The following is an 11,820-nucleotide window of genomic DNA, read 5'->3' as shown; positions in this document are numbered from 1 at the left end:
TTTCATTTTGTTAATTGTTTCCTTTGCTGTGCTGAAGCTTTTTAGTTTAATGAAATCCCATTTGTCTATTTTTGCTTTTGTTGCCTGTGCTTTTGGGATCCTATCTAAATTATTATTGCCCGGAGCATTGTTGTGAAGCTTCCCCCTATATATTCTTTCAGCAGTTTTACAGTTTCAGGTCTACTATTTAAGTCTTCAATCAATTTTGAGATTTTTTTGAAAATATGATATGAGATAGATATCCAATTTTATTCTTCTGAATGTAGATATCTGATTTTCCCAGCACCATTTTTTGAAAAGACTGCCCTTTCCCCATTGTATGTTCTTGGCACCTTTGTCAAAAATCAATTGACTGTAAACGTGTGAGTTTATTGTGGTGTTGGTAAGAATGTAGAGAAATGGGACCCCTTTGCACTGCTGGTAGGACCCCACATTAGTACAGCCATAATGGAAAATAGTATGGAGGTGCCTCAAAAGACTAAAAATAGAACCACCATATAATCCAGCAATTCTGCTTCTTGATATGTAGTCAAAAGAATTGAAATACGTATGTTGAAAAGATAGCTGCACTCTCATGTTTACTGCAGCATTATTTCACAATAGCCATGATATGGACTCAAACTAAATGTTCATCAATGAATGAATGGATACAGAAAATATGGTATATATACACAATGGAATACTATTCAGCCTCTAACACGAAGGAAATACTGTCATTTATGACAACATGAATGAAGCTGAAGGACACGATGCTAAACGAAGTAAGCGAGGCACACAAAGACAAATACTGCATGGTCTCACACATTGAATCCGAAGGAAATCAGATTCATAAAAGTAGAGAATAGAATGGTGGTTACAAGGGGTGGGGAGGGAAAGCAAGAAAGGAAATGGGGAGTTACTGGTCAAAAGGAGCAAAATTTCAATTAGGCAGGATAAATAAGTTTTTCGTTGTTGTTGTTTCTTGGTTTTTGGTTTGTTTGTTTATTTATTTATTTAGAGATGGAGTCTCGCTTCCTCATCCAGGCTGGAGTGCAGTGGCATGATCTCAACTCACTGCAACGTCCGCCTCCCAGATTCAAGCAATTCTCCCACCTCAGTCTTCCAAGTAGCTAGGACTACAGGTATTTGCCACCACACCTGGCTAATTTTTCTATTTTTATTAGAAATGGGGTTTCGCTATGTTGCCTAGACTGGTTTCGAACAGGAGTTCGAAACTCAAGATATCCGCCTGCCTTGGCCTCCCAAAGTGCTAGCATTACAGGGGTGAGGGATAAGTTTTTGAGATCTATGGCACAGCAGGGTGACTATAGCCAATAATAGTGTATGATATATTTCAAAATAGCTATGAGAGTAAATTTCAGACGTCTCACTATAAACAATAATAAGTAAATGAGGTGATGAATGTTATTTAACTGAATTTAGTCATTCCACATTGTATACATATATCAAAAGATCACATTGTGCTCCATAAATGTATACAATTATAATTTTACAATTAAAAACAATATTAATAAGAAAAATATTTTAAGGAGCATGTCTTCCTAGTGCCAAACTGTTTCCAGAAGCAAAGAGGGACAACCACACCAAATAACAGATGAAGTTACATGAGGACTTGGGACATTGGGTTCAGCCACCTGGAGGTCATTGGTAACCTTGACAAGAGTAATTTCTATGGAGCACAGAGGTGAAAACACCAAAGTCCTGTGGAATAGATTTGAGAGAAGATAGGAGGGGAGAAATGAGAGTCATCAAGTATAGATGACTCTTTCGAGAAGGTTTATTGTAAAAGTATACAGCAAATTAACGAGATAATGAGAGAATGTGCAGAGTCAACAGAGGACTTTTAAAGGTAGGAGGTACTATAGTGTGTAAGTGTGATTACTGGAATGAGTCTAGAGAGATGTAAATATTGACGATGTAGGAGGAGGGGGCCATTTGCTTGTGTGATGCCCCTGGGTAGTAGAAAATGGAAAGGATCTGGTGCACAGTAGAGGAGGTGGTCTCAGCTGACAATACGTGATTGGCCAGAGCTTCAGGTAGGGAAGGGAGAGAATATGTGTACAGATGATGGTGGTGGATGACTGAACAGTGGGGCTTGTTGGGGGTTCTCTTCTAATCCTTTTCAATATTTCTGAACTAACAGAAGGAAGTTCATCAGCTTACAGTGAAGAGAGAGGAAAGGTGTTGGAGATTTGACAGGAAGGGTGAGAAGCAGTTACTGGGGAGAATGAAAAAGGAAACAGACTAGGAAAGTGTATTCAGATGGTGCAGCAGCACTGAGGTCCTGCTTATGGTAGTGACAAAACCAGCTCAGTCCTCTTCAGATGAGCACCAAATGAAAGAATTGGTTTGCATTTAGGGGCCATTTATACACAAAATACAGTGTTTTGGTTTTTATCATTATAGCTTTTTCAATAGTTTTTTGTTGATTGTGCATAGTGGAGTTTGAGAAAATTGAGAAATTAAATGCATATCTGATGGCATCCACTGACCTTCCCTTTTTACTGATATTTATTCACCTAAGGATTATGGTTCCAGACTCATATTCAGTGTGGCTCTCAATATTATCCTGCTCTCAGCAGTTGCTGGTGGGTGACACTTAAGTAGAACAAGCAAATATTAAAGAAAAAAAGACTTAAATTTCCTAGAAGCAGGTGACATTTCTCCCATTTTTTTCACAAACTTTCACAAGTGAGAAAAATCATGAAAGACTTGGTCCTTGATCTCTTTCACCTCTTGAAAATGATGCAACATTTCTTTCTAGTTTACAAGGTGAGTATTTTGTTGAATGTTTTAAATCTCAAAATTCAAACAATGGTGTCAAAGCGCCAGGCTGGAGCTCACCATGGGGAGCCAGCTGGGGTCCTGTGCCCTGGGTGGCACTGAGGCGCACGCTGTACACGGGGCATTGGGACAGTTACGGAGCTCAGGAAGAGGTTTTGGTCCCAAATATGGACCACAGGCCCAGGATGCACTGCTTATTCCTTAGACTTCACGTACTCAAATGCTTTCCTTCAAGAAATACAGTTTAAATTCCAGGCTTTGATTTAGGCACAGGGTCTATAAAGTAAACAACTGTGATCCTTCCTTCTCAAGAGCTAACTCCCAGTCCAGTGGAGAAGAAACATATTAAATTAGTGAGCTCCATGGAAGGCTAGAAGAGCCTGCAAAAGTCAAAGTCTATGTGGAGCCAAGTGTCGGAGAGGGCCAAGGTAAATTTCATGGATCCTTTCAGGAGTGTGGTGAAGGGGAGGATTTAGATAACAAAATGTCTTATCTCCAACTGTGTAGCTTTAGGCAGGTCACAATCTCTGAGCACCCATTTTTCCATTTGCATAATGGGGGTAGTCGTAATAATAATAATAAGTTACAGGAGGATGTGCTAATTAAATGTTTATCGACTGCCCTATACCAGGGCTTTTCAAGTGCTTAGCAAATGTCAATTCCCTTCCCATGTTTCTGCCCTTGTATGTTTGAACTCTTTAACAATAAGTTGGAGCTAAATGTTTTCAGATTAGACATGGAAAAATTAAGATAATCAGAGAGTTCAATTGCAAGTTAAAAGTCATGCCTCTGGAATTAGTTGAAGATTTATAATTAAGAGAAAGTTTCTACAAAATACCTGGCCTATAGTCTTCACAAATGTCAAGGTCATAAAAGACAAAAACCGAGGAGCAGATTAAGGACTATGGAGACATGAAAATTAAATGCAACTTGTGATTCTGAATTGGATTCTAGACCTGAAAATACTTGCATTATTTACATAGAGGACAATGTCAGGACAATGTGTAAAATTTTAATAAGGTCTATTGATGTTGATAATTATGTAGTATTATGTAAGAGAGTGTCGTTGCTTTTAGGAAATATACATTGAAGTATTTAGGTGTAAAAGGCAACACATCTGCAATTTAATCTCAAGTGGTTAAAAATAATATGTGTATATGTGTCAGTGAATATACACACACACCACATATATACACAGAAAATAGAGAATAGGAGAGAAAGAGAATAATAATGCAAATGTGTAAAATGTTAACATTTGGGTGTGGGTGAAGGGAATATGGGAATTTTTTGTACAATATTTGCAATTTTTCTGTAAGACTAAGATTATTTCAAAATAAAGAGTTTCCATTATAAAAGGCAAAATAAATGACTTTTAAGTCATAATGATTCAGGAAATCCTACAGAAAAAGAAAAATCTAAATTAGCAGCCAGGCTTTAAAATGGAAACACATTAAAATGACCCAAGCCAGAATCCTGGCAAGATTCACAGAATTCGAGAAGCCCTAATTAGAAGCGATGAGACCTGAACTGGTAATACCTTGACACACTCTCATTAGTTCAGCATCAGTTCTTGCCTTAAGGTACAGTTCAACAGGAGGGCACCATTTGTGTGGTTTCTGGGCACCCTGAGGCCCTTCACAGTTTGTCAGGCCTTTCTGTTTGAAAGTAAAGAAAAGGTAAAAGCTTAATTGTAGTAGCAGAACAGCAACAAAGCACACACAACTGATCCTGCATGTAAATAGCTGGTTTGGGATCATGCCTTCTGGAAAACTTCATACTGTGATGATCACCTCTTGGAATGCTTTTATTCATGTAAAGCAGAAGTCTGTAAGCCTTAACCAGGCTACTTTAATTATACCATTTCAATGTCAGAATGATTCAGCCCCCTCTTAATTTAATGTGCACAATGAATTTTTTATTTCTGACAAAAATCCATTACATAAAATATGAAAATATTCATATATAAAAAATATAAATTAATAATTATAATGTATTATATTTATGTGCAATAAGTAATTATATATTTATGCATAAATATATTATATATAATATAATAAGCCCTTAGGAATTAATGCAAAAGTTGCCAGAATTAATAAATGGCTCAATAAAAAGAACAGGTACAAAATTCACAGACAAACGTATCAGTGGAATGCTAGTAAACAAACTCCCCACTCCCACATCCCTAAAAAATCTGTTAAAAAATTTTAGAGATACTGTTTTGTAGGTTCAAGAGGTGTATGCTTAAAACTTTCTATTTAAGATAGTAAACTAATCCCATTGAGAAATACCAACAGATAATGAAATAACTGATCCAATGAGAAATGTATCATATAAAAAACTACTTAGCTGAACTAGGAGATATAAAAGACACTTTGTATGTTGCCCTATCTAAAAAGCTAAACACTGTAAAGATATGGGTTTTTTTCAAATTAATACATAGGCTTATTGTATTTCCAATAAAATCCATGTTGTGGGGGAGAAGGGAGACTTTGAGAAAATAGTGGTAAAATTCATCTTAACGTATAAATAGGAAAAGATATCAAAACAAATTATTTAAAAGAAAACAAATAAGAGTCTGTCTTATATTAAAATGTTACAAATATATTGCAATTAAATGAGAGGTATTGGCATAAGAATAAGCACAAATTAATGAAACAAAATAGATGGCAGAAAGCAGACAACAGTGTTTATAATAATTCATTATATCCTATAGACAGCATCATGAATAACTGGAGAAAGAAATTATTTGACAATGATTCTGGAAAAACTAGTTGTAAATATGGAACAAAAAATTAGCTAACTTCACTTCATACTCCAAAATGGACTGTGGTTGAATTATAGCATTAAAAATTTATAATACAAGAAATCAGAAAAAAAAATAAAACAAAAAGGAGGGCAATACTTTCCAGGCTTAAAAAATGATCTAAACAAATATTGAGAGAACATCTAAAAATGTGGCTACATTTAAAAAAATGTCTTTATGTCAAGGAAAAAAGAAGACATAAAGTCAAGGAAGACTGAGATAAAAACATTTTCTATAAAGATGACAAATAAAGGGTTAATAATGTTATGTAAAGAGCTATATACCTAACTTGTTAGCTTGAAAATAGGGTAAAAGAAAAACAAAATAAAGTAAGAATTACATACCAAAATAAAAACAAACGATATACCAAATAAGATAAACATTAAGAAACTAATAAAAAGTAAAAAAAAAAAAAGAAGAATTTACAATATAGATAAAACAAATATTGAGCCTAATGTGGTAGTGTGTGCCTATAGTCCCAGCTGCTTGGGAGACTGAGGCAGGAGGAACACTTGAGCCTAGAAGATGGATGCTATACTACGATTATGCTCATGAAAAGCCTCTGCATTCCAGCCTGAGCAATACCAAGAGACCCTGTCTCTAAAAAAAAATTAATAATTAAAGAAATAAAGAAACAAATACTGCTGGGCACAGTGGCTCACGCCTGTAATCCCAGCACTTTGGGAAGCCGAGGCAGGTGGATCACCTGAGGTTGGGAGTTCGAGATCAGCCTGACCAACATGGAGAACCACTGTCTCTACTAAAAATACAAAATTAGCCGGGCATGGTGGTGCACGCCTTTAATCCCAGCTACTCTGGAGACTGAGGCAGGAGAATGGCTTGAACCCAGGAGGCGGAGGTTGCGGTGAGCCAAGATCGCGCCGTTGCACTCCAGCCTGGGCAACAAGAGTGAAACTCTGTCTCAAAAAAACAAAAAAGAAAAAATAATTACTGAGCTCATTTATTCTCACTAGCCATCAAAGAAATGAGAGAAACAATAATGTACCTTTCCTCATTTATTAGTAAATAATGAAATAAAATGTTTCTCTTGCTTGGTCCCTTCAGGCTGCTTTAACAAAACTTATTTCTCACAGTTCTGGAGGCTAGAAAGTCCAAGAACAAATGTCTGGCAGATTTGATGTCTGGTGAGGGCCTGTTTCCTGGTTCATAGATGAACAGCTTCTTACTCTAACCTCACATCGTAGAAGAGGCAGTAGGTCTCTTTCAGGCCTCTTTTATAAGTACACTAATGCCATTCACAAAGACTCCACACTAATCACCTACCAAAAGCCCCACATCCTAATACTATCACCTTGGGGATTAGGATCTCAACCTATGAACTTGTGGGTGAAACAAGCATTCAGACTGTAGCAGTATTCAATAATATTCACGGCTACTGAGGGTCTGGTAAAATTGGTGCCATAAAGTGTTGCCAGATGCAGTGGCTCATGCCTGTAATTCCAGCACTTTAGGAGGCCAAGGTGGGAGGATCGCCTGAGCCCAGGAGTTTGAGATCAGCCTAGGCAACATGGCAAAACCCCGTCTCTACAAAAAGTACAAAAAATTAGCTGGGCGTGGTGGTGTGCACCCGTAGTCTCAGCTACTTGGGAGGCTGAGGTGTGAGCATCACCTGAACCCGGGAGGTCAAAGCTGCAGTGAGCTGTGATTGCACCACTGCACTCCAGTCTGGGTAACAGACCCTGTCTCAAAATAATAATAATAATAATAATAATAATAATAATAACTAATTTTTTAAAATATTGTCAGATACACTGTAAAATACATTGATTCTTGTGGAAAACAACTTTGCAACTGAATCAAGAACCAAAGGTCTCCCAGTAATCCCATTTTGGAAATCAAGGAAATTATCCCAAAGTTCCTGTTCAGGAACCAGGGCAGGATGTCACTTGACACTGGCAGCACTAGCTGTCAGATGCCACCATAGCTAAGGAAGATGCCAAATCAAAAAGCAGTGACAATCCCTAATCCCTGCGGGTCAAAGGCACCCCGGACGTCCCTTTGGGTGACCCTTTGGTTGTCCCAGGCAGTGACCAGCAGCCAGGTAAGTATCTTATCAGAGGAAGTGAGGAAGTAGTCAGGGTAAAAACCATAGTTCATGTGAAAGGGAAATGGGCAGCAATGGTGGCAGAGGTGCTTGACCAGATGCAAGGGGCTCCAGGCCCTAACCTGAAAGCTCTCTTTCACTTTGGATCTATCAGTGAAGAATCCTGAACAATGAACCTGATTCAGAGGTTTCAGAATCCAGGCACAAACTGAGCGCTGGGATCAAATGTTGGCTAACTTGGCCATCCATAAAGCCACCAGCTGTTGCTGGTAATCAGTGGAGAACGGAATGGGGGACTTGCAATCCAGGGGACAGCATCTACCATTTTTATGAGGGTGTCACATAAATCTCACAACCATAAGAGGAGGCAAATAGAAATAGAAGTCCAAGCAAGAACTCCCTGGGGGCATTTGGAGATTAGATATGGCACAAGTCACCTGGCCAAGGCACAGAAGTGACTGCATTAACCACCTGTTTTCTAGCTTCAATATCAGATGCTTTGACCTGAGAGGCCTTCCTGAAGGGGAGGGAGGCCTGTGGGGGGAAGTGGGGTGCTGCTCCTCCCAGCGCCAGCTAATTCTTGGAGATAACAAACCCTCCTGTGAGGGTGCCTTTCATAAGCAAACTAACCAATTCAGAGCCCGCTCCCCACCCCCTGCTTAATGAGCTCTTACACTGGGGGACACTATTCCCCTGTCCTAATCACCTCGGGAGCAGGCAGGGCATCGAGTTATGCAAGTGAGCCAATCTTAAACCTGCTTAGCCTGCTCACCCGGCCTCGCCCACAACTTCCTGCAAACACCACAAAAAGGCTCTTTCTGGCGGCAGTTCGCCTCACTCTCTGCACCTACAACCGACCTCAGCACCCCTCCCGTGGCCTGCGTGGGTGGCTGACCTGCCCCCCTCCTCCTGGAAACTGTAATAAACTATCATTTCAACGGCAATTGTCTCCTGATCTGTTGGCCTCATGATACCTAAATAAACAATAAAATCTACATTTTGAAAGGAGCTCATGGGCAGACTGTCAGCCTCCTTCCAAGCTGGCAAATTTGAGCAGTCTTGTCTCAGTGTTTTCAGGGGTCCATGGTATCTAACTGGCTCAACACTTGGACAAAGACAGCTCATGGATACAAAAGGAATCAACCCCCTCGCGATGCTTTCAGCGTCTCATATGCTTATCCTGGGAGGATTTGGGTCTCAGGAAGGACAGACACATGGTTGTCTGTCTGCTGCCAGCCCAGACGACAAGGACTGCCCAGTGGTCCCACAGTATCCAAAGCTAAATAAAATGGTTATTTTAAACCACTAAACTAGGAGAAGATAGAGTTGCTGCACAACAAACAAGAGCTTCTGAGATGGCTTGATGTCCTGAGGTTAGCACTCCCTCAATCTGGACCTGGAGCCCCTTCCTGTGGGAGGACTAGATGAACATGGAACTGAGCCTGGCAGGTCTGCAAATGAGGCTCCTGCCAGCCAGGAGAAGCACCGATAGGAACACCAAGGGTATCCTGAGGAAGGCAGTGAGGTCCAGCTCCAGGAAGCTGCAGCAACATTAGGCCACTGCAACGGACCTCATCTTCAGAAGGATTTTAAGCTGAAGCCCAAGGCAAAGGGGAACAAGGACTTTTATGCAGCTTGTTTTTGTGCAGGCATTAGGGACTCTGAGAAAGCCCTGTCCTTCCGGGGTTTTTGTTTGTTTGTTTTCTACACACATGGGAGAAGATTCAAACGCAGTAATCACTTTCTTGCTCTTTTTTTTTTTTTTCTTCTTTTTAAATAGAGACAGAGTCTCACTATATTGCCCAGACTGGTTTCAAATTCCTGGGCTCAAATGATCCTCATGCATCAGCCTCCAAAACTTCTGGGATTACAGGCACGAACTCCCCTATGCTTGGCCAATTTTCTTGTTCTGTAAAGCTGCACTGCTTAAGCACAGGGCCAAAATGAGGTCTCTCACCACTTCTGCTTGAATAAAACCTACCCAGTGAATGCTGGGCTAGGCAGTCAGTCTTCCCCACAGGTGGTAATGTTCTGCTCTCGTCATATTCTGACCACAAGGCAGCAAACACTGGTGGAGCTGAGCCTGAGGCTGGGGCTGCAGCCTGAACTTGTACATTACTCATTTAATTACAAAGCCAGGCAAATCACCCCAAAGATCCACACACCCAAGGGTGCTGGATAAGAAAAAAAATCCTGAATATCAAACCCTCTCTGGGAGAGACCAGGGAGAGCATGGAAGAGAAGAGGTCTGGGGTAGGCAGTGGCTGGTGGCCTAGAGCAATTCTAACCCAGGAGGCCTCAACAGGGAGCCTACACCTGAGCGTTGGGAGAAGCAGGGTTACTGTCAGTCTGTTGACTTTAAAGGAACCATCCTTCATGCCCAAAGGAGGCAAGTGTTTGGCAGCTTTTCCAGATGGAATGTCTTGCAGTTATTGAAAATTTTTTAAAGTGTAATTCTTGATACTGTATCTCCAAGACAGAGAGACAAGTCCCTAGTCACCCTCCTGAACACCATAAAGTTGCGATCTCCATCAGACACTGGGGCACTTGTCCTGGACACTCTCGGCTTGTGGGAGGCTGCTTGCATGTCAAGCTTTCTTCAGTTCTGTTCCTAATTATGGGCTCCACTGTCCAGTTACTAAATTGCTCTGGTCCTTTGGCTCTTGCACTTTGATTCCCCAGGTGGACTCTGGCTTGGATCTGCCTCCCTGCCCCACTTTGGGCCATAACAAGTAGAATTCCTGACCTGTCTGCACCCTCGATCCACCTCCTACACTGACCAATCCTAGCCTGCTGAGCTTAGTCACTCAGCAGGGCAATCCAACCCTCCTAGAGGGTAAAGACCCAGCAGCTCCGGCTGCCCTGCAGCAATGAGGAAATGTGCTTTTGATCTAGTTAAGTAAAAAGAGCAGAACACAAAGTATTGGCAACTGTGTGAAAACAGGCCAAGGGGAAATAACTAAAGGAGTTCCTTAATTCAGTTCTTTTATTATCATTGTTACATTGTTATTGTTCTAAAGTCCATTCTAAGTTCAAATCTTGTTTTATGTGGTTATTTTCCCTCAAAACTGGGGTCAATCACTATATTTAATTATACTAAGAGATTCGCATATATTATATGTTGGCTACTTTGTCCTTGGGTAGAGACTAGCAAAGAGGAACCAAGCAATTTAGATTCTTTTGATTACAGAAGAGAAAATATGCAAATTCCCATCCTCACTTCACTTTACAAAACTGAAAGAGAAAGAATAGTTTTAACTAGTGGCAAAGTAAAACTGCTATTCTAGCTGCTCAAGTTGAATACTTTCATTGTGCAAATTATTAATTTTATTAAAAGTGCAGGAAATAATTTTTTAGATTATCAGAGACTATAAAAGAAAAAGCATCTTTTCTCGGTTTAAAAACGCAGAAAAAATGTAAAGGACTCAAAGTATGTAGAGTATAAGTAGAGACTTTCATGGCTAAGGTTACACAGTTAGCGAATGGCACAAATAAAACCTGACCCTTGGCATCTGACTTCTGGTGCGCTTGCCCACTCTTCTCCACTGGGAAGCTGGATGGAAGGTATGACATACAAACTGGTTAAGAAAGAATTGTAATGTTTAGTTTGTGAACAATTAATTGTAATAATCCAGGAGTGATGTGGCTGGCCTAAAACAAATACTATGTAGGCTTCATTAATGGAAATACAGTCTTTCCACTACCCAGTGTGATCAACTAAATTCTCTTCCATTCTGAGATTCTCTAATTCCCTCAAACCCTTGAGTTTCTCCCTGAAAAACTTCTAGGATTAACTTGAATGCTGAACTATAGCAAAAGATGTTACAGTGTTATTGTAAAATTTTTCTAAAGGGAATCTATGCTATGAAACAAACTGACTCTAAATTCAGATTATGAGAAATTGTGATAAATGTCAGAGAACTGGAAGCCGAAAAGCATGCCAAATTTATGCAAAAAGGAACAAGTTCAACAGGAAAGCTAACGATTAGAAACTTTCCTTTAAATTTGGAAGAGAAACCATGACAAGATTTAGAGTACATTAAGTTGAGAAATCTTACGCTATAGGAACAAACAAACAAACAAAAACCAAGTTCATGCTCATTTGAAACACTTCTGCCCACACTCTTAGAAATGACCAAGGAATACTTGATTGATTTGGTACCTTCCC

Source organism: Colobus angolensis, unplaced genomic scaffold (assembly GCF_000951035.1).
Source record: "Colobus angolensis palliatus isolate OR3802 unplaced genomic scaffold, Cang.pa_1.0 Scaffold92, whole genome shotgun sequence".
Classification (NCBI taxonomy): domain Eukaryota; kingdom Metazoa; phylum Chordata; class Mammalia; order Primates; family Cercopithecidae; genus Colobus; species Colobus angolensis.
Note: the sequence above shows the minus strand (reverse complement) of the source record.